Source organism: Ochotona curzoniae, unplaced genomic scaffold (genome assembly GCF_017591425.1).
Source record: "Ochotona curzoniae isolate NIBS_2020 unplaced genomic scaffold, NIBS_Ocur_1.0 contig_64, whole genome shotgun sequence".
Classification (NCBI taxonomy): domain Eukaryota; kingdom Metazoa; phylum Chordata; class Mammalia; order Lagomorpha; family Ochotonidae; genus Ochotona; species Ochotona curzoniae.
Genome location: NW_024466502.1, coordinates 19,551,567 through 19,577,531, shown reverse-complemented (window position 1 = coordinate 19,577,531; position 25,965 = coordinate 19,551,567).

The window sequence follows — 25,965 nt, the reverse complement described above, 5'->3', positions numbered from 1 at the left end:
GGAAGAATCATTTTCATTTATCTTCATTCCAGAGCTATCAAGCAAAGCACATTCTTTATGAAGCATTATTACCAACGGTATGATTTGTTGGGATACAAAAATAGGATGTTGTGCTTGTAAATGAGTTTATGCATAAATTATAAGAAAATTACTAAATGCAGTAGACCCTGAATTGTTTCCTTTTGCTTATTCTCAGGAAAGATATAACTATAAATACCATTATACTCTGATAATAAACTACAAGCCTCATAAGAAGACCAAGTACAAATACTGTTATATTATTTATAACAAACTGCTTGCCTTGGAATAAAACCAAGGCCCGGGATCAAAGAGTTCTGCAAGGATCAGCACAGGAATAATAAATGCAGATTAATAAATAATAGAATTTTATATATAGTTCATGTACAGGAATATATCCCACACCTTAGATGTTTTATTTATTTATTTATTTATATTGTGAGGCAGAGTGAAGAAAAAAGAAGCAAAGGGACATTTCCAAATGCCCATCTCCTCAGGCTTTGGCCAACATGAGTCCCGGGCCAGAGAGCTTAACCAGTCTGCTATGTAAATGGCGGCAAGCCAACCATCCCCCCCAGCTCCTTCGCTCCCCCACATGTGCCTTAGCAATCATGAGGATGCAGAATTGTGGCCAGTTCCTGAGCTCAGACACTCTGATATGGGATATGATCACTCCTAGTGGGATCTTAACTAACTCGTGAAAGGCCCTCAGCATAGTAACTTAAAGGGAGTGTTAGCATTGAACAATTAGAACAGTCTAGCTGTTCACAATACAGAAGCTTTTTGTAACCCTTCTAACGTGTGTCAACAGATAGTCGAAGCAGTAAGCAGTGAAAAATGCATTGAAACTTCAAGAATAGTAACTTTACAAGTAACACATGAGGAATAAACATTACTCAAAAATGTTCACTATCAGAGTGTTGTTCAAAGTCACATAGATAATTCAACATGGTATAATCAATAAAGCAAAATTTAGGACAACATGCAAAAAATAAGGCCATGTTGTGTTTTCATCTCAGATATAGTGAGGAAAAAGTTTCAGATGTAGGCAAGCAAATTAAGATGAGAAGATATGAGAATTTAAAAAAAAACGTGAAATGTGTGTGATCTGAAGAGAAATTTAGTGAACATAAACTAGGAGAAAGTACTTGTTTGACAGCTTGTTGCATATCTCAATTTTTCCTGCAGTTCTTTTATTCTTCATTTCTTGAATATTATGATTAGTGACAAATTCAGTATGTAAATAAAGATAATTTACATTAAAATTAAACTAATACTGTTTAAGAGAAGAAAGGGAAAAAGATGTTTTGGCGATCAAGGCAACTGTGATTGTCTTTTGAAACCCTATGGAATGCACATCATCTAGTCTCTATCTGAAATAAAAATAAAAAGGAAAAAATAAATAAATAAACAGTAGGGTAGGTAAAAAGAATAGTTGAACTTTGTGTGTCACAGGGCATATTGTATCTTTAAAATACCATAAGGCCTGGTGCAGTAGCCTGGGGGCTAAAGTCCTTGTCTTGTAGGCTCTGGGATCCCAAAAGGGCGCCAGTTCCAACCCTTGCAGTCCTATTTCCCATCCAACTCCCTGCTTGTAGCTTGGGAAAGCAGTCAAGGATGGCCCAAAACCTTGGCACCCTGCACCCGCATGGGAGGCCCAGAAGAGGTTCCTGGCTCCTGGCGTCGGATAGGGATAAAATCTGGCTGTTGTGGCCACTTGGGGAGTGAATCGTTGGACAGGAAGATCTTCCTCTCTGTCTCTCCTCTTCTCTCTGTGTATCTGAATTTCCAAAGAAAAAGTAAATCTTTTAAAATCTTTTTTAAGTAAATGGTTTTTTTTAAAACAAATTCCACAGCTTACACACTGAAAAATCATGCTCATACTAACATCAACTCTAGATCATTGAACTCAGTCTTGGATTCTAGCAGCCAGTGAGATGGTAGGTTTATAATATCCTGCTTGATAATGCCAGTAACTCACATGAGCATCGTTTCTAGTCCTAGCCTAAATTTCAATCTGGCTCTCTGGTTAAAGCTTGCAAAAGCAGCAGAAGACACTCCCAGCCCTTGGGTCCACATGGGAAACCAGTAAGTAGCTCATGGATTGAAGCTATGGATCACCCAGCCCTGTCTATTGTGCCCACTTAGGAAGTTAATCTGGAAATGGAAGACCACTCTCTGCAAAATCTTCAAATTAAACATAAATGAATCATTAATAAATCTTTGGTTTTAGTTGATAGGAGCTCCATTTTAACATTGTTATACACCCTGGATTTTGATGCTGATAAATATGTTAGATTTATAAATGGTCAGAATCAGTAACAAATTGGAAGGATGATAGGAAAAACAAAAGGTTTTAGGTCTTACATATGGCACAGCTTCCTAGATCTTCAAAGTATATAGTTTGTTGAATCAAAGGACAAAGAATGAAGAGAGAGAAAACTGAAACACAACAGAAAATACATTAAATATTCTGTGTGTCTGTGGCTTGATTCACATTTATTACCTTGGTTACCAATTTTGCATTACAGAACAAATAATTTAATTCAAACAATAATGCCTCTACTCTTCACTAAAGGGTTACATGCACATAGTTATTCCCTGATAAATCAAATTATACCTTTTTTTCTGACTGAAATGATCTAAAGCAACATTAGACAGGGGAAAAAGTGCAAAATAGGCAGCTCTGCCTTTTCTTTCTTTCTTTCTTTCTTTCTTTCTTTCTTTCTTTCTTTCTTTCTTTCTTTCTTTGATTTCTTTCTTTCTCTTTTTTCTCTTTCTCTCTCTCCTTCCTTCCTTCCTTGCTTCCTTTCTTCCTTCTTTCTTTCTTCTATCCTGCATTGCACCGTAACAAGCTGGTGGGGGTACCTACTTATGCTGTCCCATCCAGTTTCAGTGGACTATTTCCATGTACTTTTCTTGCACTTCATTGATGCAACTGCATATCCACAAGCTTTGTACGTGTTATAGCAGACACCTTCTTGGCTACTTCTATACAGGGCTTCTGGTAAGTTCCATTGGCACAGAAGGGATGCCTTCTATTATATTTATTGTGTACAGCATTATAGATAACTTCTGTAAACCAGTAGGAGATGCTCTCATATTTTCTACTGAGGTCTGGCTCAGCTTTTGACTGGCAATATATCATTTTTCTTATTCCCATTTGCACTTTGTCTTGGCTAGAGATACCACTTTTATCCCAATTTTTATTAGCCTTATGTATTTCAGATTTTCATTTTCCCATATATTTAGCATATCATTAATGGTTAATAAAGCTTTGATTAAAATCTCCATATTCAAATTATTACGAGTTTAATGTCATGATTGGACTGTGAATAACACAAATAACACATTGCTTCCCTTGAGGTCCTTTACCACCTCAAAGTTCTGTAGTATAGTGCCCAAGACTGTTACCATTATTGTTGAAGATACAGTGTTTTCAAAATGACCTAACATAGAAATTCAGAAACATCTTTGGCCAAATAACTGACACAGGACAACAATATCTTATGGGAAAGCATAGGGATAACTTAATGACCTATCAAACAAAGATTATTTTGACACATGATGGCAAAGAAGCAATAAAATGAATGATAATATACAACAGCTTAAGATATATGATTTATTGAATCTGAGGAATAGTAAGATGTGTTTAAAAAAATGCAAAACAGGGTCCAGCGCGGTAGCCTACCACTCCTTGTACGCACTGGGATCCCATATGGGCACTGGTTCCCATCCCACTGGCCCTGCTTTCCCATATAGCTCCCTGCTCGTGGCCTGGGAAAGCAGTCAAGGATGGTCAAAACCTTGGGACCCTGCATGCACGTGGGAGACCTGGAAGAAGCTCCTGGCTGCTGACTTATGTTTGGCTCAGCTCCAGCCTTTGTGGCCACCTGGGGAGTGAATCAATGCGCAGAAGATCTTCTCTGTCTTTTCTCCTCTCTGTATATCTGACTTTCTAATAACAATATAATAAATATTTAAAATATAAAAAATGTACAACAGGAAATTATTGCACTGAGCCAAAAATGTTATTATCTATCAGATAATTTTTTAATTGCTACCTACGTATTTTCATTATAAGTCAGACCGTTTAGCAAAGATGAAGAAGAGATTTACTTCTGTAATGAGTGGCTATTATCTGGGGATCAATTAATCGTCATAAGACTTGTTAAAAACAAGAGATTTATGATCCTAACTGTGAAAGCATCAGATGCTCTACCTTTGGGTACTTCACATTAGTCGAAGCTTTGCAGATGGTCCCGGTTATCAGTCATGGGTGACAAAAATAATTTAATATTTAACACTCCACATGAAATTTTATGGCTAAGGCAAAGCAGTCATTGGAGTGCCATGAGTTTGCGTTGGAACATTTTGGAAGCTTTATAACGATCTCTTTCTTCTCTCTAGTCTGTTTATATGAGGATCTGATAGCACACCGGAATATTTTGGGATGATTTCTATAACCAAATGTGCTTATATTATTTTTTCCAAAGACACATGTATATATGATATATATAGTAACGGATAGCTTCATTTATACACTTATTATCCAATTGAATGAATTATTGAGCTTCTCAGAAAAAATTAATACGTAAGCTAAATCAACGTGCTCTTTCTTAATGTCAAATATACAGGTTTCTTTAAGAAGTTCACAGAAATGTGAATTACTTTTGCTTCTTCTGTATCAGTCGGAAACTTGAAATATCCTCGTATGATCCCATGCTCTAGACGTTGCATGCCTCATCATTGATTGACTCATGAAGCAATTTTCATGTGGAAACAAATATGAGTCATACTTTTTAAGAAATGTCGGAGAAGAACATTTGAATGCATTAATAAATCTTAACTACTTGATGGAAGGGTACACAAAGAAAGACCAAAGAAATGGACAAAAAAGGCTTTTCAGGAACATAAGGCAGAATGAGAACAAGAGAAAAGACAACTATGCCTCATATCATGTAGAAGGGAATGCTCAAATGAAAATGGACCAAGGAGGGCATGTAAGATAAAGAGAAGTGTGTGAACAAACGAAAGTCTACAGAGATTGCAACACATGTATCCCAGTCTCGATGCAAGAAAACTTGGAAGTGTTGACTTGGAAGATGTAAACAGATGGAACAATGGGAATTAAAATACAGCACAGGCGCTCCTGCATGTTGACTGTTCTGGCCCATCATTAGTGATGTGCTGTTTTAAAGCTAGCTCAGCTAACACAACATGTTTTATGTAGGAATATACAAGTTTCATTGATTTAGCTGAACTCTGCATAAATAATTATACCAAATATACAGTGGGGGAACTTGATACAATTAATCTAAATTTCAGGAACCCACATTAACAATTTGGAATGCAATTCTAATTTCTTTGATTTCAAGGTGTGAATTCTATTTATCACCTTTTATTTTATTTGAGAAATTCACAAACAAATTATAATGGAATGAAAATACTTCAGTATAACCAAGGAAGGAGAAAGGAGCACATAGAAAATTGAAAGTGAAGGACAAACTTTAACTAGGGACAAAATTTAAACATGTTTAGAAAGATTCTATTGTGTATCCACATGGGACGGATAACCCTTTGAAACCTAAAAATTTGAGTAACAGAGAGTGTAGAAGATTCACTAGCCTTTTTTTTTTCTAGAAAATGCTATTTAATTTCTTTAGACAGTTACTAAACTCTTTTCAGTACAAATCTATTTAGAATGAAGATAATAGTAATAATTGCTTAATAAGGCCATTGTGACAATTGCATTATTGCTCTCTATTTTCTTTAATGTACATGACAGCATAATATGTTTATGTCCCAATGGATGAAACACATAACCTTCTTTGTGTAAGTAAGATTTCTATTCACCAACTGAAACATTAAGAATAATTTTAACCCAAAATAAATAGAAGTTTTTGTCACCTAAATGGTAGGGATATTTTCCCTCTTCTTTCTTATTTGCTTATATAAAGTTCATACTTAGAGATGAAAAAGAGAGAGAGAGAGAGAGAGAGAAGGAGAAATGTGCTTTTCATTCTTTTGTTCACTCTCCAGATTGCTGTATTGATCGTAGCTGTGTTAGACCAAAGTCCAGATCCACAGGCCACATTCGGGCTTTCTACCTGCAGGTCAGGGATGCAATCTCGGATGCCTCTTCTACTGATTTTCCCAGACTCACTAGCAGGAAACTGGATGAGAAGAGGAGCAGATGGGATGTAAACATGCATCCATCCGGTATGCCGCTTTACTTCCTATGTCACAATGCTGTCCCAATGAGGAATTCTTTGGAAGAATTATTCATAAACACAGTTCTTGACAGATAGGAGTTCCAAGGAAAGAGCAGTTACTATAAAAGCTTAAGTGAATTAAAGCTTGTTTCTTCATGCTAATATTTTGCATAAAAGAGAGAAAAGTTAAACATTTCTTGTGTCTTTGAAATTTTGTCAGACCTCATAGTCACTGATTTTAAATGAAAACTAACACGTACATTGAATACACTCCGTTGTCACTGACAACAATGAAGTACTGACTTAGTCTATGCATCTGTCTTTGGAAGCATTTTCTTCTTTCTGCACAAAGTGTTCTCATCTTCATTTTCATTTTGCCTTTTATAATAATTTTGAGTGATAAAACAAATAGACCAACCATATCTATCTTTGTCAATACTTTCATTTTTCTCCAATTCTGTATAAGAGTTCAGGATTTATTCATGTTGTTAAAGTTGCCATTTTTAAGCCAATTCATGCATGTTCCATACTTCCCACCAAATATACTCATGTGTCTATATGGAGTTTTTTTTCCAGTTTCTCTTTTCTTCCTAGAATTCTGACTGAATCAAACAGGCACGACGGCAGCAAATTTTGCTGAAACTTTCTGTTCCAAGCATTTATGGAGTTATAACTCCCTTTGTAAGTCCTTTTATTTTTGTTATCTCCTCCATTTAAAGTCAAGAGATTTGATATGTGCCTCTATGATTCTCTTATAGGATAGACACAATTAACATGACAGGAAAAAACAAAACAAAGAAAAAGAAAAACAAGGTTGGTATTAAGTGTTATTTTTCTTTAACATCATATATAGAGTTAGTTTAAAAATACACTTATTTTTAGTAAAAGAGCAGGTGTATAGACAGAAGGGAAAACAGAAAAGATTTAAACACCTGCCATCATCTGTTTCACTTACCCAATGGGTACAACAGCTGCAGCTGCCTTGGTCTGAAACCAGGAGCCAGGATGCTTTCAGGGGTCTCCATGTGGGTTCATGGTTCTGAGACCTTGAACCATCCTCTGTTGCTTTTCCAGGCCATAAGTATGAAAGTGGAGCAGCTGGGAATTAAACCAGCATCTATATGGGATACAGGCACTTGAAAGTCAAAGATTAACTCATTCATCCAAAGTACAAGCCCCCAGGTTAGTTCTTATGTACACAAACTTTAAATTTAGACAAAGCATTTGAAGATAAAGTATCAAGTTACAAACTTGTATAGATGTTGTTTTCTACTCATGCAATTCACACTCAAATTTCACTTATCTGAATGTTTCTCAAATGGCACTTAAACATTTGTTAGCATAATTTTAATGCTCTATTTCATTCAAAAAGGAAAAAAATATTCTAGAATGGCAACATATAAATTATTGTATTACTTAAAAAACAACATATATAATCTATTTACCATTCTAATCACTATTGAGTTCCTAAGTCTTTCTGCTTTCAGGTTTAATTCGTAATTTTTTTTTTTCATTTGTACAATATAGTCCAGGTCTCTTGTTGGATTTTGATAAAATGCTGTCATGAAATTCACAAGATTTTGTAGAGACTTCATACTGCTAGAATTTTTAACGAAATTCATAGCAGCTTACAGCTATTTCTCCCCAAAGGAAGCCATGTAGAAATAAAGTATATTGAATATATTGATTGCAAAAGTTATATTCCAATCTGGAATAATTACCTGAATATCTGGTTATATTTCTAAAAATAAGATAGAGGAATGAAATGTAAGGAAATTAAATAGTAGCACAGCATACTTAATTCCACAGCACAAATCCATTGTCTTATCTATTTCTGTGTAACTTTAAAGTGTAAGAAAACAGAGGAAACAATTAGCACTGCTCGTTCTCTTTTTTAGAGAATGCCAAAGATGGTCAGATTTTCTTTGAATAATAATATGGTGTTTGAGTAGCTTTCATAAGAGAATGTGACAATGAAATGAAATGAATCTGCATATGTTCACTTATTCTTTTTTTTAAATTCAAATATTTTCTTCATAAGAGTTCAGTTGTCTTAATGAAATTAAATTATTTGAAACCTGAAAAATTAATCCTAACGGTTATCATTATCTTCAATGTAAACTTCAAAGCACTTTCCCGGTATCAATCAGCCTTTGTTGATACTGGATGCTAAGGCAGAGAGTGCGTCGTATCTAGTAGCCCTCGTGGCGCGCCTTGCTCTTTTCGCAGTAGTCGTGCCCGTTTGGTTTAGCACATGTTCTCCTCCGATTGAGCCACCAGGACTACATCCTAATGTTGCCTAACATCACTTTCTCTCCTCGTTTTTTACAGCCTGTGTTAATGTGCTAGTGAGTGTTTGAAACATAAATAAACGGAAGAAACCTGATAAGTACAATTAGCATTGAATGAGAATCATTCTTGTCAGTGTAACAAAACTTTTGGCAAACCTTAACAACTTTTTCACAAACAGACTAAAGTCAGTTTAATCTTGACAATTTTAAATACATTGTCTTGCTATTTTAGTTATTTTGACTATAAGTTTCTTACAAAATGTAACGACCTGACTCAATGTGCCCTACTTTCAACACATGGTTTTACCTGTTACTGAGATCTGCAGGAAGGTTGAACATTAAAAGAGGTCATATGCGGCCCAAAGCTTTGGGAACCTGCCCCCCCCCCCCCCCCCGTGGGAGACCCGGAAGAGGCTCCTGGCTTCAGATCGGCATAGCATTGGCCATTGCGCTCACTTGGGGAGTGAATCATCGGATGGAAGATCTTCCTCTCTGTCTCTCCTCTCTGTATATCCGCCTTTCCAATAAAAAATAAAATAAAATAATAAAAATAAATCTTTGAAAAAAAAGAGGTCATATGTTTGGTTTGTAATTTGACAGATGTGTGGCAATTTCGGAAAAGAATTTCTCTTCCTTTTTCTGTCACAGGAACCTACTGAAAGACATCCAGCTTTCATCAGAATTTGCCCAAGGAGACATTCCGACCTCAGACTTCAAGACTTTAATCTATTAAAAGTTTCTATGATAGCCTGAGTTAATAAAATTATCAAGAAGTTATTTTGCACAATATGTTCTTACAACACATGACAAAATATTTTGTGAAATAAATACAATTTTATTCAGCCAGATCATTGTTTTTTATACACCATCATATGAGAAAGAAAGTAATCATTCTTAAAATATCTCTTACCTTCATGTGCTTTGTATAAATTGTGGCTATTCTTTAAAATGTATGACTATTGTGGTAGCAATAAATTTATGTAGAAATGTGAGAAGGAGATTAAAGCAAACTGAATATGTCTACACAATGAAGACAAAGTTGGAATTCCCAAGATGAACATTAAATATTCCTTATGAAACTGTCTTGAAAAGACATAAGCATAATGAAGTTTTCAGTAAACTCTGTGATGGATTTCTGTCTGTATGGCCTGCAATGTGGCAAAAGGACCAACTAAGATTCCGGTTTAAATTTAAAGCAAATGACAACGGAATAGTAGGTCACAAAGGCAAGGTCAGGATTTGTCAATGAGGGTAGAATGCGGAAACTTGAGAAATTATGGTTTTGAAGCCAAGCCTCAAGAATGTAAGAGGGTAGCCCTAATTCATACCCGTTTCCCTTAGCCCCATGTGTCTGTGTCTTTGCAAAAGGAGTCCCTGCGTGCTTTTTATTAAAAGGAATTCACTGTGCCTGGTGGCGTGGCCTAGTGGCTAAGGTCCTTGCCTTGAATTGCTGGGATCACATATGGTCGCCGGTTCTAATCCCGGCAGTTCCACTTCCTCTCTATTTCTCCTCATCTCTGTATATCTGACTTTGTAATAAAAAAAAAATTAAAAATTAATATTAAAGAAAAAAAAAAGGAATTCACTGACTTAAAAGAGTGATCCCCAGGAGTCATTTGCTTCTCCTATAGATAAGAACAATAATGGACAGTATTGTCTGGAAAGTAATTCTGTAGCTACTTTCAAATAACTAACCCCATGGTCTGGAGGCCACTAGACTATCAACAATTCCCTAAATACCATGGCAGCTCTGACTAGTCAGAAACTTTGAATAAACACAACTCTAAACCTTAGCTGTAACAAGTTTCACCCCGACTCCTCAAGGAGCCCAGGAATTAAGCACTGGATGCCTGGCTCTTTGCTCTGTGCTTTTGAATAAATACCTACCTTACGACTCCAATGTCAAAAATTGTTTTCTGCACTTTGGTCAAGGAGACCCAGTTTATGGGTATTACAACAATCCCTCCAGGGATTTGAGATATTGTTTGGCAACAGTAGTTTTGAACGCTGGTAAACATATTCTGAGTTGCATGGGTCTTAAAACTGTGTGCTTGATTGAGAATTAGTTTGAATAGTAAATGTATAAAGTCGAAGTGCCAAATAGGAGGCATTTGAGTTGTCCATTAATTATTCAGAAGTTTTTTTTTTCATTCCATATAAAGGTGGATTTTGCTGCTGAGTATATAAAGAATGTGTGTGTACACATGCATAAAACCCATCTAATTTTGTCTTCAAAATTTCCCTTGAATAATTTACACATCCTGAGAAGATCAGCATAATCACATAAATGAATGAATGACACGGTACTTTCCACATTTCCTTTAAGATTTGGCAAAGAACAATACAGTAACATGAATCTCACTCCTGCAAGTAAGCAGAAAATTTTCCTATGAATAAACTGTCAAATGTCTTGCAATTGGAAAAGTCCCTGAAGCAAATACTATTGAGAATTTTAGAAGCAAGTGCTTGGAGACAAGAACCCAATTGGACAATATCATGCTTAGTATTTAAACAATAAAGGTTATTTATAAATCATAAATTAACCTGTCAAAATTGTTTAATCGGGCCCAGCGCGGTGGCACAGTGGTTAAGGTCCTCGCCTTGCATGCCCAGGATCCCATATGGGTGCCGGTTCTAATCCCTGCAGCCCCGCTTCCCTTCCAGCTCCCTGCCTGTGGCCTGGGAAAGCAGTCCAGGACGGCCCAAGGCTTTGGGACACTGCACCCATTTGGGAGACCCGGAAGAGGCTCCTGGCTTCGGATCCGCGTAGCATGGGCCGTTTTGCTCACTTGGGGAGTAACTCATCGGACGGAAGATCTTCCTCTCTGTCCCTCCTCTCTGTATATTCGCCTTTGCAATAAAAATAAATAAATAAAATTTTTTAAAAAATTGTTTAATCACTGTGTTTAAAGCACAAAATTATTAAGCAATTAATGAAGTTTCATTTAGAGAAATTATCTTGAATTCTAACCAATAGAGCTAAGCGAAGTAGCCCAGTCTCTAACGTCCTCGCCTTGCCTGCACAGAGACCCCATCTGGGCACCTGTTGTTATCCTGGCTGCTCCACCTCCCTTCCAACTCCCCACCTGTGGAATGGGAAAGCAGTAGTGGACAACTCAAAGACTTGGTCCTCTGGACCTGCGATGGAGATCTGGAGGAGATTGCATGGCTCCTGGCTTCTGGCTCCGGACTGGCTCAGCTTCTGTCGTTGTGACCATTTAGGGAACAAAACAGAAAATGCAGTATCTTTTTCTCTCTCTTTCCCTCTCTCCCTAAATGTGACTTTCCAATAAAAATAAATTAATCTTTAAGAAAACAAGGTATAATCAATACTAAATTTGTAAATTAGAAATACATATAATGGAAACTAGCCAGGAAGTAGCCAGAATTGTGGCACAAAGGTTAACTTAAACCCACATTTGAAAGCTGTTTGGGTCTAGGCTGCTTCAACTGCTCCGGCTTTCTACTGATGAACCTAAAATGCCCCAGAGGATCACAGACACGCACATACCCCCGCCAGTCCCTGGAAGCCCTAGATAGAGCTTCTGCCTTCTGGCTTTACCATGGACCAGCCATATCTTTATCGTCAGAGGATGAACCAGCAGATCGAAGAATGCTTTTTCTGCCTTTTAAATGAATCAATACATTATTATTGAAGGAAAAGATCTGGGGGTCTTTGGTTTGTAAAGCAGTGTGTTAACTGCTGTTGGAAATGCTGATCATTGTGTTGGAGAACCAGTTACAGTTTCAGCTGCTCCACTTCCGCCCACTTGCACATAAACATGTCTGAGAGGGTGGACAAAGAACCTGGTATCTACTAGTCATGTGCAGGACTTCAACGGACTTTCTTGGCTTGACTTGGACCTCCTGCGGTCATTAAAACCATTTTGAGCTCTCTCTCTTTCGCTCACTATCTCTATTCCACATTTTTTTGTTACACTGTAATTCAAATAAATAATGGCAATCTATCATTCTGCTATTGGAGCATATCCTGACATTGTAGGCAGGAAGAATGGCAGATAGTCCAGTATCCTATTGTCAAGATTCGTTCAACACTTCCATAGGGAGTCTATCTTTGATTTGGTCATGGAGATGCACACTGCATTGTATCTTCACATCTGTCCATGACAGACTCTTGTAAACAGTCTCTGTACATCCCCTCAAATGAAAAACCATACACCAAAATCAACAGAGAGAAAAATAAAAATTTACAGTGTCATGAAGTTAAATAGCATGCTATTGAATGATCGATATCATCATGTTGCACATAGCAACATAAAATATTGTTAACCATTTCTAATGACATCTGAATCCTTGGTTCAAATGATTCAAATGATGTCTTTCGAGAAGTTGCTTTACAAATTTTATTTGCATCCCAATTTTCCTAACTATATTGTAACTGGTGTTTCCTACTGTATTATTTATGTCAGAAACAACTTTGATGTAATTCGCATTCTTCCTGAAAAAGATACAGTGCATTTGTGCTTCTTCATACATTATACATAACAATAAGCAAAATTTACAGCAGAGTAAGCAAAAGAATAGTTAGCCTTATTGCAACGGATAAAATTTAGCCAATTCAGCAAAAGCTGGGAAACTTTGGACAATTTTTTACAGGCTGTATATGTGGTAAAATAGATCTATGAGTGTTCAGAAAAGGAAAAAAAAAAGAACTCATTGAGCTAAAAGATCAAAATGGCAAGTAGAAACAGCCCCCTCCGTTTACAGTACCTATGTTTAATATAGTATCAGAAAGTCTAAGTATTATGTGGAATTTGCTTAAAGGAGAATATATCTAATTTCATATTTTCACTTGGAGTGTAAAGGCAATTCAATTTAGCATGCAGCTGACATATACAAAAATCATCAAAGTATAGAAAAGAAGCAGATATTGTGGCTGTGTGGCCTACGATGCCACATTTAATGCAGGCATCCAATATTAAAAAATTGGCTCAAATCCTAGCCATTACAGTTCTATTCAAACTCCTGGCTAATGCAACAAGAAAGCAGATATATAGCTAGATAGCTATATATCTATATATAGCTATATATATATCAAAGCTAGATATATACATATATCTAGCTATATATCTACCTGATATATCTATAACTGAATTATATCATTCTATCTATCTATCTATCTATCTATCTATCTATCTATCTATCCATCCATTCATCACAGTCTAATGTCACTGTATAAATTTATAGCTGGGTAGTTTCATTCAGCAACACCCTGACTTCAGACAAGGTCTTCTCAGATTGCATCTTAATGTAGTCGATTAGAGCTTTTCAAATTGCCCTGGTGCTGATAAACAGTTAAACATTGTATTTCATTGTATTTTTTTTCTTTTTTGCCTGTTAGAAGAAAGTACTGTATTTTGAGGTTCATTCCACCAATTGCCATGATCCCCAGCATCATGTTTGCTATAATCCAATGAGATTAGTAATCATATTTATCTTTAGTATGTAAATTCTAACACTCATCCTTCATCCTCCTTGCATATAATGGAAGAAGTTTACACTAACAAAACATAACTTAATTTTTAAAAGATTTTAAATATTACATATGTTTTAAAAAATAATTTTGCTTCATAGAAACATTTTTGCTTTCTCCGAGTTAGTTGAGGTCTAATTGACAGATAATAATTGTATAATAATCTAATCAAAACATGCATTGACATACACATACACACACATGTAAGTAGGTGCTTGTGTATATGTATGCTTGGTGAGAACATCCATAATCTATCCTCCTAACCAAATTTACATATTAAACGCAGTGGTTTTTGTCCAGCATCTTCTCCATTGATATTACCTGTACTTTCTCTGCTTTCTCCTGCATCATCTTGCTTTACACTGCTAATTTTGAGGATACAATCTACCTTGTGCCCTACAGCCTTAATGCGTTCTTTGGCATAATTTCGCAACCTCCAAAAAAGCCCAGAAATGGACTCCTTCATAGTCAATCCTCCTGGTGAAAATGCACTAGACTAATGCATTCTTTTCACCCTGTGAGTCCTACATTAAATAACCCAGGTATGTTCTACCTGGATTCCAGATCCACAGAACTGACAAAATAGTAAATATGAGTTATTCTAGCCACATATAAGCATGCACATTTTTATGCAACAATAGAAAATGAATGCACCTTTTTTATTTACTTACTGCATCATGATGCATATTTCACACATTTACCAACAACTGAAACTCGAGTTACACCTGATCATCTCAGACAGTGATGGTGTTTCTCAGCTGTAGACTCCTAATGGAGCACAGCACTATGGTACACAAAGATGTTGGGGAAGAGATTACGATATCAGATGAGACACACAGTATGGCAGAGTTTCTGGCTTGAATTCTGTGTAGAGAATGATCAAAGTTTGGCTGGCTACATTCCATAGCATGATAGAAGTCCTGGCTCGGCTCCCAACTTCCTCAACTGATTGGTTCACTGATTGGATCCCAAGGTGGGCGACATATGTTGAGGTTTCCACTCCCAGTCTTGGTATTGCAGGAATTTAGTAGGGAAGTATCATGTACATTAGATGTCTAAGCTACCAACCAATCAATCATCATTATCATCTGTCTCTAGCACATATGTGTCTAATAAACAGAACAAGAATGTATTTTATAATAATCTATTTATTATTACATTTTATTATGGAAATCTCATATATACATTCAGTAAAAGGCATTGTGTATCTTTCTATGTGTTCATTCCAGTAATCAAACAAATTCATTCATACTGCATATTCTATACATAATCCCAAAAACTATGGTAGTTATGCTTTGGTTGATTCATTTTATTTGCCTAATGGTACAGTTTCTCATTGTTATAAAAGATTTGAATGACTTAGCAACAGGTTCATATCCACACAGAATTCTTCCTTTGGTAATGAAGATAATAAAACCAACACTGGAAGTCTTTTATCATTTTAAAGCAAAAACTTTAAAATAATATCCAAACATTAGCAGAATAGATGTCACCTGAAAATTCATCACAAATTCAAGTTTTCTGAGTCACACATAACACTTACTAAAATGGAAATTCTAAGGGTGGGACCCATTAATTTGTGTTTTAACAGTTCCTCTTGGTGATTCATGCACCTGTTAGAGAGTGTTGTTTCTTTCTGATAATATCACTACTTGATATTTGTATGGAAGTGTAAAAATCATTTTATTCAACAGACGATTGATTCATTCAAACTGGGGACTGTATGTTATTCACTTTTCTGCCTCCCCTGGTACGGAGGACAAGGCTCTACACATAAGAGGAAATCAATTGTTCCTTGCTAAACTCAACTACAATGAAAAATGAAAGAATTTATTTTTTCTGCACCATCTGGGTTTTAAATAAATGATGTTCAGATTAAAATGCATACAATTCATCTCAATTTCACCCTTAGCTGTTCCCTGAGAGTAAAAACAATCAGAAATATCAAAGGATTTTTGTTGACTTTAGATCTTTAACTGAGCCAGTTTTTAATATACAGATGTAAAAAATTTTGTCTTATTTCTCTGCTTAAGACTTAATTCTCATTCTCTTGATAAGAGACATCTAAATTCAGAAGCATAAGGGATTTTCAAAAAGCAGAAATTATTATTTTTATTGGTAAGTCAGATATGCAGAGAGGAGGACAAAGAGAAAGGAAAATCTTCCACCCGTTGATTTACTCCCCAATGGGCCACAATAGCCGGAGCTTCATGGATCCGAAGCCAAGAGCCCAGAACTTAGTTATTTTCCTTTGTTTCACTATTGTTACAATTGAGTGCAGTTCTTTATTAGTGGAAACTTGGATACAAATATGGGTAAGGACAAGATTGATCTGCTAACTGAGATGACTACTAAGTGTCCAAGAAACAGGCATTTAATACTGAATAGATATGCTGAGCAAAGGATGATTCAGTTAATAATGTCAAATTTCATCATGATACTCATAATGATGCTGGATTTAAAATCTATGTGCTCCATCTAGTATTTTTGTATGACAATTGAAAACATACCTGAAGCCACAGAAAATGGATTTGAAGTAATAAAAAGGCTACTGTCCTCTGAACTCCTTCATATGACCCATAAAAACATACACACACAAATACACACACACACATACACAATTAATCAGGCCAGGCAGTGGTATAAATTTCAGGTTTATTTTATTTAGGCTCTGGTGTTTAAGGACTCACAATGTCTGAGAATACACCCCAAGGGAGTGCCTATGATAGACAGTATGTGCATGTTTGTTGAAATAGCATACATATGGTGAAATTAGTTCCTATTACTGGTGGCAGTAAATTGCCTAATCAAATGTATACCATTACAGACCTGACAGAATAGCCTAGTGACATAGGTCCTCTCCTTGAACACCCGAGATCCCATATGGGCACCGGTTCAAATCCCAGCAACCCTGCTTCCCTTTCAGCTCCCTTCTTGTGGCCTGGGAAACCAGTGGCAGATGGCCTAAAACCTTGGGACCCTGCACCTATGTGGAAGACCTGGAGGAGGCTTCAGGATCCTGGCTTTGGGTTGGCTCAACTCCATGTGTTGTGGTCACTTGGGGAGTGAATCAATGGACCGAAGATCTTCCTTTCTGTCTCTCTTCCTCTTTGTATAGCTGACTTGCCAATTAAAATATATAAATCTTTACAAAACAAATGTATACCAGTGGTTATTGCCTATTTCCCATCTGGGATAAGAAGTTAAAAATGCATTTCCTTCAGCTTTTATCTCTACTGAATTTGAGACTTTTTGTGCACTCCAGCACTGCCTTTGACATCTAAAGAGGAAGGTAGGGGTGGAACTAGCAAACATTTATTACGCATGTGTGTTCAGCTGCAATGAGAGTGACCAAGTAGATCTGTTACCTTTATTAATGGCATGCATGCTACAACTAGGCCAATGCCTGAAGAAATAGATTCCATCATTTGTTCCATTATATGAAGAGAAACAGTCATTCTATGCCTTTCAATATTGTGCCATATCTTAAGGCCTGGTTTTCAATAAGGTGATTTAATGGTAAGAGTACTAACAGAGGTATTTAAAACTAGAATTGGGAAGAACACCAGACCTCACTATCATTTGTGTTGGTGACTAAGCATGTAAAGGGATGAAGAAGTACAGAGTAGGGGATAAATATTTTTCCCTGTAAGCTACTCAGAGGTATAGATTATAGAGAAAGAACTTCATAGATATATACCCAGTAAAGGGATTAAGCATGAGAAAAAGGAGGTGAACTGGCAACAGAAAAGAACCGGCTGCAGCAGCTGTGTCCAATGCTCCAAGTCACAAGCGGATCTACAGGTAAAGAGGGGATTAGATAAACAGTGTGCAAAAGAGATATGTAAATTCTGTCCCAACATCAACTAGACATTTAGGAGAAAACTGGCTAATGGAACTAGGGATTAGAATTTGAGAGAGAAGAGTGGGATTGACCAGTCAAACAGAGCTTCCAGAAGCAACACTGGAGTGTCCACATAGAACAACAACAACAAGAAAAAAGGTTGGGGGTAGTGGACAGCTTCTATGATTGCTGATACAGAACAGTTGATGCCCAGAGCACAGAGCATGGAAACTACTCAAAGCAATGACCAGCATCAATAGTTCACTCCCTGTGTGACATGTTCCAAGGCCATTTTGGACTGAAGACCAGCCAAGGGCCTTTCAGGAAATCCTGAGTTGTATTCATCAGTTGATCAGTTGCCAAATGACCTTCTTCTAGTATCTTGAGACGGGCAGGTCTGCACAAGAGATGGAGGGATTAGAACAAATTTACAGTTTTCAGGGATGGATCCAGTCCTATTCAGTGTAACTGACCCATGAATCTTAAGACAGACAGCAGTGCTAACCAATTCTAACTGTCTGACAGACTTGAAAGAGTTGAGATAAAGGAGAGTAAGCTCTCTGAAAAGCAGAAGCTGTGAGCTAACTGACCTGTCAGGCAAAACAATTTGATGCTGATTCAAGCTGAATTCAAGTTGGATGTCCGACTGTGTCATCAGGGCCATAGCACCATGCTGCTAGAGGACAATGAAGATGATCATTTTTCTGTTTCATGTTGAATTTTCAAGGCAAACATGGACAGTGAGCAAATTGAAATTTATTGAAAGCAAGAAACTCTTGGCAGGAAAACGGTGAAACTGAGCATTCTTCTCTTGTTGCAAATTCAAAAAGAAATGCTTTCAGCTTTTGCTCATTCAGTATGATGTTTGGTGAATTTCATATGTAGCTATTACAATTGTGAGGTATATTTTTTCTGTATCTTATCATATGCTTTCTCCACACCTAGAGGGGTGATTACATGGGATTTGTTTATCATTCTGCCCATGTGATGTATAATATTAATTGATTTTTGAAAGCTTGAATTTGAACCACTCTTACATCTCTCAGAGGATTATAACCTATCATGATATAACATGCCATGTGGCTTGCAGTATTTTGTTGATAATTTTGACATCTGACTTCCTCAAGGATATTGGCATATATTCTTTTTATGTTGTATCTTTGGTTTGGGTATAAGGATTGTTGCTATTCTCAGGAAAAGAGTTTGCCAGAGTTCTGCTTTTTCACTGAAATTTTGGAATATTTTGAGAAGACGTAGAGTTAGTTTCTCTTTAAATGCCTTAAAAGTGTATATACGTACATATGTACGTATATCACTGTATTTCGTTTGGCCAAATTAACCATTTTGTCAATATATAATACTATTATTTGTCTCATTTTACAGAATTTTATTTAACTTATCTTGTGGCTGACATGATGACTACTACCTCAACTCAGTTTTGGTTTCTAGTTGTTCTCATCTTTTTTAGCACTTCATTTTCTGTCTATGTCAACCCACATCTGTGAGATGACTTGTCGGCACCATATAGATGAGCTTTGTGGATTTTTTTTTTTAATCTTTCCACTAACATACACCTTTTGGAAGCAGAAATCGAATCCAGTTACATGCAGTTCCTGTTATTTTGTTGACTGGCTACTGTTTGCAAATGCCATGCTAGTGTGCTCCATACTGTCTTTTGTTTTATACCATTTACTTCTAATGTATAACACCCTTCAGGATTTCTTGTAAGGCATGTTATAATATAATATCCCAGAATCACTAAAAGGTCTTTTAAAACAAGTAAAACCTAGCTCAAAGGACAATCCTTGTAATGTGCCAAGTGGCATATATGATATTCCAATGGATATTGTCCTGATAAGAAATTTTAAATGACATAAATGATTTCAGTATGGGGAACAAGAGAACATTTTGTTCAAAGAACAGAAAATTTGCAAATTTAGAAATATAAATCTAAAGAAATATAGGAAGGCATAACATAAAGATTAGTGTTCTTTTAGAAAGTGATTATAACATGGGCCTCAATATTCCCATTAAAAATATTACTACCCAGGGATCTTTATTTGTTTGAGAGGGAACTTTTATTCTTCTGTAGGTTGCATTTTCTTTGAAGAAATATTATGTAGGCTTTTATTATTTTTATGTGTTAGGCTTCTCCAGTTAAAAAGAAACCAATGGAATTTAAAGAAAAATAAGGATGTGAAGTATTTTTAAGTATCAGCTCACATCTCAATGCTTGGTGGGCCCGTCAATCTGAAATCTGTAGGGAGTCCAGTAACAAGCTGCAAACTTTGAGGTCGGATGCTGAGTCTGATGTCATAGTTAAAAAAAAGAAAAGAGAGAATTTCTCCTTTTAAGTAATCTCAGCTTTGACTTTAAAGGTCTTTAAATAATTAAAGAAGGCTCATGTGCATCATGGAGTATGAATTCCTTTACTACAAGTAAACTGACTACAGGTATTGGCAACATCTACAAAATATTTTTAAGGCAATGGATTACCTCAGCTTTTGACTTAAAGCATTCATGCTGTGGTGTATTCAGGTTGGCATAAAACATTTGTCATTTTAGTACCCCTTACCGATATCCATATACACTGGCACAGCTGCTTAAATCATTATAAGTCTTTATATAAATGCATAAATAAGTACTTGCATTTTAAATGATGTAACAACTGTGCTTATTACCTATTTCTCCTGAGAAAGTAAAATATTTTGCCCTGGCTCCTGGCTTTGGATCCACTATGCTTGGGCATTGTGGTGTCTTGCGCAGTGAATCAAGGAATGGAAGAACCTTGTCTCTTCTCTGTTAAGCTGCCTTTCCAATAAGAAATAAGCCAATGTAAAAAGAAAGGAAGAAAGAGAGAAAGAAGGAAGGAAGGAAGGAAGGAAGGGAGGGAGGGAAGCAGGGAGAAAAAAAAGAAAGAAAGAAAGAAAGAAAGAAAGAAAGAAAGAAAGAAAGAAAGAAAGAAAGAAAGAAAGGAAGGAAGGAAGGAAGGAAGGAAGGAAGGAAGGAAGGAAGGAAGGAAGGAAGGAAGGAAGGAAGAAAAAGAAAGAAAGAAAGAAAGAAAGAAAGAAAGAAAGAAAGAAAGAAAGAAAGAAAGAAAGAAAGAAAGAAAGAAAAAGAAAGAGAAATTTCACTGAAAAGGAAGCCCCACCCTGGATTTCTAATCAAATTTACTCCCTACCAAAGACAATTTAAGGCATTTAAATTGCCTGTGATAGTAGCATCCCATTTTGATGCTGCTTCGCATCCTGGCTGCTTTATTCCAGATTTAGCTAACTATTACTGGTCTATGTGTGAGTGTGAGTGTGTATGTGTGTGTGTGTGTGTGTGTGTGTGTGTGTGTGTGTGTGTGTGTGTGATTATAGATAGGTAGTTAATATTCTAAATATTTAAAAGTTACTTTATTTGCTTGAAATAGAGAAAGGGAGAAAGACTTCTATCTGTTGTTTCACTCCCCAAATGTTTAAAAAGACGGGGCTAAACTAGACAGAAGCCAGAAAGAGGCTTTTTTCCTGATCTCCCACATGCTTCCTGGGTCCCACAAACTTAGTTTATCCTTCCTGCTTTGCCAGACCGTAAGCGAGGAGCAGGATTCAGTACGGAAGAGGCAGTCCTGGCACCACGGTCCCTATGTGATACCGACAATCCACGTAGCAGCCTTACCCATTACGCCACATCACCAACCCTTATACTTTAAATTTGAAGAGATAAATGGTGAGAATTTTGTCAAACACTCATTATCCCAGGAGCAATAAAATGTATGAGCAGGGAATCCGCTTTCAAATACTCCAAAAACAATTAATCCAGGAGATTTGAAAGTGTCTCAGTCTCTTACATTGTAGGGAAATAGTACGCTTGGAGTGTTCTAAGTAAAGAAATGTAAGATAAACAAAAATATGATTGCAGTGAGACAGTGTCCTCTCTCTCTACACACACATACATATGTATATATATCCTAAATATATATATTCTCTATATAATCTATATATGTATCTATTCTAAATATATATATTCTCTATATATGTATATTCTAAATTGCTGCAACCTCCCTTCATTTGCAAACTCTTCTGTTACTATAGAAATTATTTCCTTAAATGATTGTGTATTTCACTATCTTACATCATGCAAGTCTGCACTCAGATATTCATCCCATAATGATGTGTTCCTTGGTCATTTGTTCTCCATTTGATGTTTTCGTCATCAAACCCTAATTTCTTTTTCTTCACAATAACCTGCATCATTTTTTCCCTCTGTATGCTGTTGTGTGAGACCCAGGAGAGCGTGAACTTTGTTTTATTCACTGATGTATTTATTCTTGGCATCCATAATGACTCTTGACACAAAGGAAGTATTCAATACAATTTTGTTAAACAGAAGAATGAGTAAGTGGAACTTGAGACTGAATGTTTGAGAATAAATTAACCCAAGGCAGAGAAAAGAGGAAGCAAATTCTAGGCAAACAAAACACTTGAGCCCACAGAAAGGCATTTTAAAAATGTGGCAGATTCCAGCAAATAAATAATTTGGGGTAGCAGAAACCTTGCAATCAAGGTGGTAATGATAATGCTGCCAAGAGGAGAGATAGAAATCATAATTTCATGTTAAATCAGTCAAACTGGATTGGAAAGTAAAATCCAGGGTCTTCCAGGTCAATGCGCATTTGGTAACAATATCAATGACAGAAGACGCTAGTGTATACCCAGAGATGTGGTGGGTGGACAGTGCTTATGTAAAATACATAAAAAGTACGTTTATGAAACTTTAACTAATTTGAAATAGAGATGAGGAGAAAAGCTAGATAAAAACAAAACATTATTTTTATGGTAAAAAGACAAAACAAGGCAACTTTCATGTATTTCAACAATAAGTATAGGTATTTTCAATTCCTATGGAATATATAACTTGACATGTCTAGTAGAATGTTTGCCACACAAGTCTTAACGCTGAGAGAGATGATTGAATTGGAAATGGATTCTTAAGAGCCTTTGATAGACAACTAATGCCAAAGAAATGGACAAGATGAATAAGAGCATATATGATGGAGCAGTTAGAAGTAATAAGGGAGGCTGGGCTGTAAAGTATAAATGGGGATCGGTCTTGTCCTAAAATGAAGAATACCACATTGTCATGGAACTGAAGAGTTGTTTGTGTGTTTGTTTAACATATTGCATGGCTCAATTTAAAGAAGAAAAATAATACTGCACCAAACCCACCCCTGGGTCTGAGCAGCTGACACTGAGACTTCTGTAATTGTTGGAATTCCCACTTGTCTATGAGTTCAGGGAATATCTTAGCATAGCTCTTCAAGGAACATCTGCAGTTTTAGCAGGGATTAGAAACAGATAAGAAGGAAACTCCCCATTGTGGGTCTGGACGCTGCAGGGAAGATGACTATCCTGTATAAGATAAAACTGTGACTACTCCTCCCATGGCAAGGTTCCAGGAAGAGATTGGAGTGCAAGAACATCAGCTTCACCATGTGGGACAGGAATGCCCAGGACAAGATACAGCCCTGTTATACACTGGTTCCAAAAGACGCAGGCTTACTCTTTGTGGTGGACAGCGATGACAGCATGATGTAAAGGAGGTGAGGGAGGTGTATGTGAAGCTGCTGTCTCCTGAGCTGTGAGATGGGGTGCTTGTTGTGTGTGCCAACAAACAGTACCTTCTAAAAGACACAGACAAGGCTCAAGTCAGGCAAGGGAACGCTCGTACCCTATACTGCAGAATCTGGAACATTCAGCCCATCTCACTCACCAGCCAAGATGTGCTCCCTGAATTGCTGAGCTGGCAGTCCAGTCTGTTACAACATTAGAAATGAATAAGAGTCAATTCTTCCTCCCCAAATCAACTTTATTCTTTCTGCCCTCTGCCTTCCGCTCTTTTGGCAAACAAATGTTTTCCTCAGTGCCAGAGCTGTCTTCTAGGTTCGTCATAGTTTGCCTCGCCCCTTGTCCTGTACCAGGAATTGATTTAATGCAGAGTTGCTGGTATTCATATGCAATAGTCTCTTATGAAATTATTTTGTTGTTGTTGTTGTTGGGCTAGGTTTGTGTTGTGATGATTAAAGCCTCACCAGAGATGTAGACATCCAATGTGGGTGCAGGTTTGAGTCTATTTACTCTGCTGCTAATCCAACTCCCTGCTAATGGTCCAGGGAAAGTGTCCATGGACGATCCAATAAGCTGATCCATTTGAGGGACTGAAATAAGCGCCTTGCTCTGGCCTTTGCTTTTGCCATTACCGATCAGTTGTAGCACTCTGATGAGTGATTGAGTGGAAAAAAAAGACCTCTTTTTCTCCTCCTCTCTCTGTGTACATGGGCCCTTCAAATAAATAAGTAAATCTTCAAAAAAGGAAAATTATTTTTGTTAGGTTAAGATTAGCTTCAATTGGACCCTGCGCGGTGGCGCAAGTGGTTAAGGTACTCGCCTTGCACGCCCAGGATCCCATATGGGCACCGGTTCTATCCTGGCAGCCCCACTTCCCTTCCAGCTCCCTGCCTGTGGCCCAGGAAAGCAGTCCAGGATGGCTCAAAGCTTTGGAACCCTGCACCCGTGTGGGAGACCCGGAAGAGGCTCCTGGCTTCGGATTGGCATAGCATCGGCCGTTGTGCTCACTTGGGGAGTGAATCATTGTCGGACGGAAGATCTTCCTCTCTGTCTCTCCTCTCTGTATATCTGCCTTTCCAATAAGAAAAAATAATAATAAAAATAAATCTTTAAAGATTAGCTTCAATTGCATTTTAGTTGAATATACATTCACTGTAATTGCACATATGCCACTGGGTAAATCATCCAGGAAGAATACTATCACTATACAAATTATAAAAACAGTTTTTAAAGCAACAGAGATAATTCACTTGTACATAACAATTCAGAGTCCTGTCACTGAAATTATTCCTATGTTTCACCCACTTGATGCTTAATCTAATATTACTTAAGAGCTTATAACATTAGACTGGTTGTTTGGCCTTTTGAGTCACAATTGTATTTGTTCTTAATACAAAATTTACATATGATCAATAATATATGTATATATATATATATACACACAATCTTATTGTATTAAAATAATATTTGAGTGATATCCTACATTAAAATTTTTATTTTTGAAAATGTATCTCTTTGAAAGTCAGGGTGATGGAGAGGGAGAGTCACATAGAGATTTATTTGTTTATTCCACATATTTTTTTTATTCCCTAAATGGCCAAGATATTCAGAGTTGGCTAAGTTTAAAACCACGGGCCAAGGACTCTATCCAGATGCCCCACATTGGTATCACAGGCCCAGGTACTTAGGCCTACTTCCATTGCTGTCCCAGATCCTCCAACAGGAAGCTTAGGTAGAAATGGGGCAGCTGGGACTGGAATTGATACTCAGGTATGGGATATTGGCATGTTGGCTTTGGATTAAATTTTAATGATCAAAAGTAATTATCAATTCAACTGTCAGAAAAACTGAAGAGCAATTAGTAAATAAAAATATTTTGAGATGCTTGAGACAAAATAGAGAAGAAAATACATTCTGAGCATACAATTCCTTACATCTGGAGGTGAAGATAGTAAACTTTGTTGTGACAAATAAAACATGCTGCATCAACACCCTTGGATGAAACATATTTATTGGGTGATACCTTAGAAAGCAAGAGGTTGTTATGAATACTCTGAGATGCTATTTGAGTGGTTTTGATAGTTCTAAGAATTTGTCAGATTTATTGCTCCAGGGTTGAGTAAATCTTTCCAAGGTCTATTGATTGACAAAATCCAACTTAGTTCATCCAGGAGCATGCTGCAGAGCCTGGCTTGGAGAATTGTCCTACCTGTTCTGCTTTCCATCCTCTGATGAGGCATTCAAGATACCTTGTCAGCCTACATGACCTGGTTTCCACGTACTCCATCTGCATCTGGGCATGCTGTCCACTACACAGGCATCAACAACTGAGGAGGCCCATCCTGATCCATGTGGTTCAGGGTAGGACCACACATCCTGTACTTTTTTTTTCATTGTGGACAAACCAGTGTTCTAATTGGGGTGTCCCCCAAGGCACTGTCACATGATGTCACCTCAGATTTAAATCTTGTGTGCACCAGCCAGTGCAGGG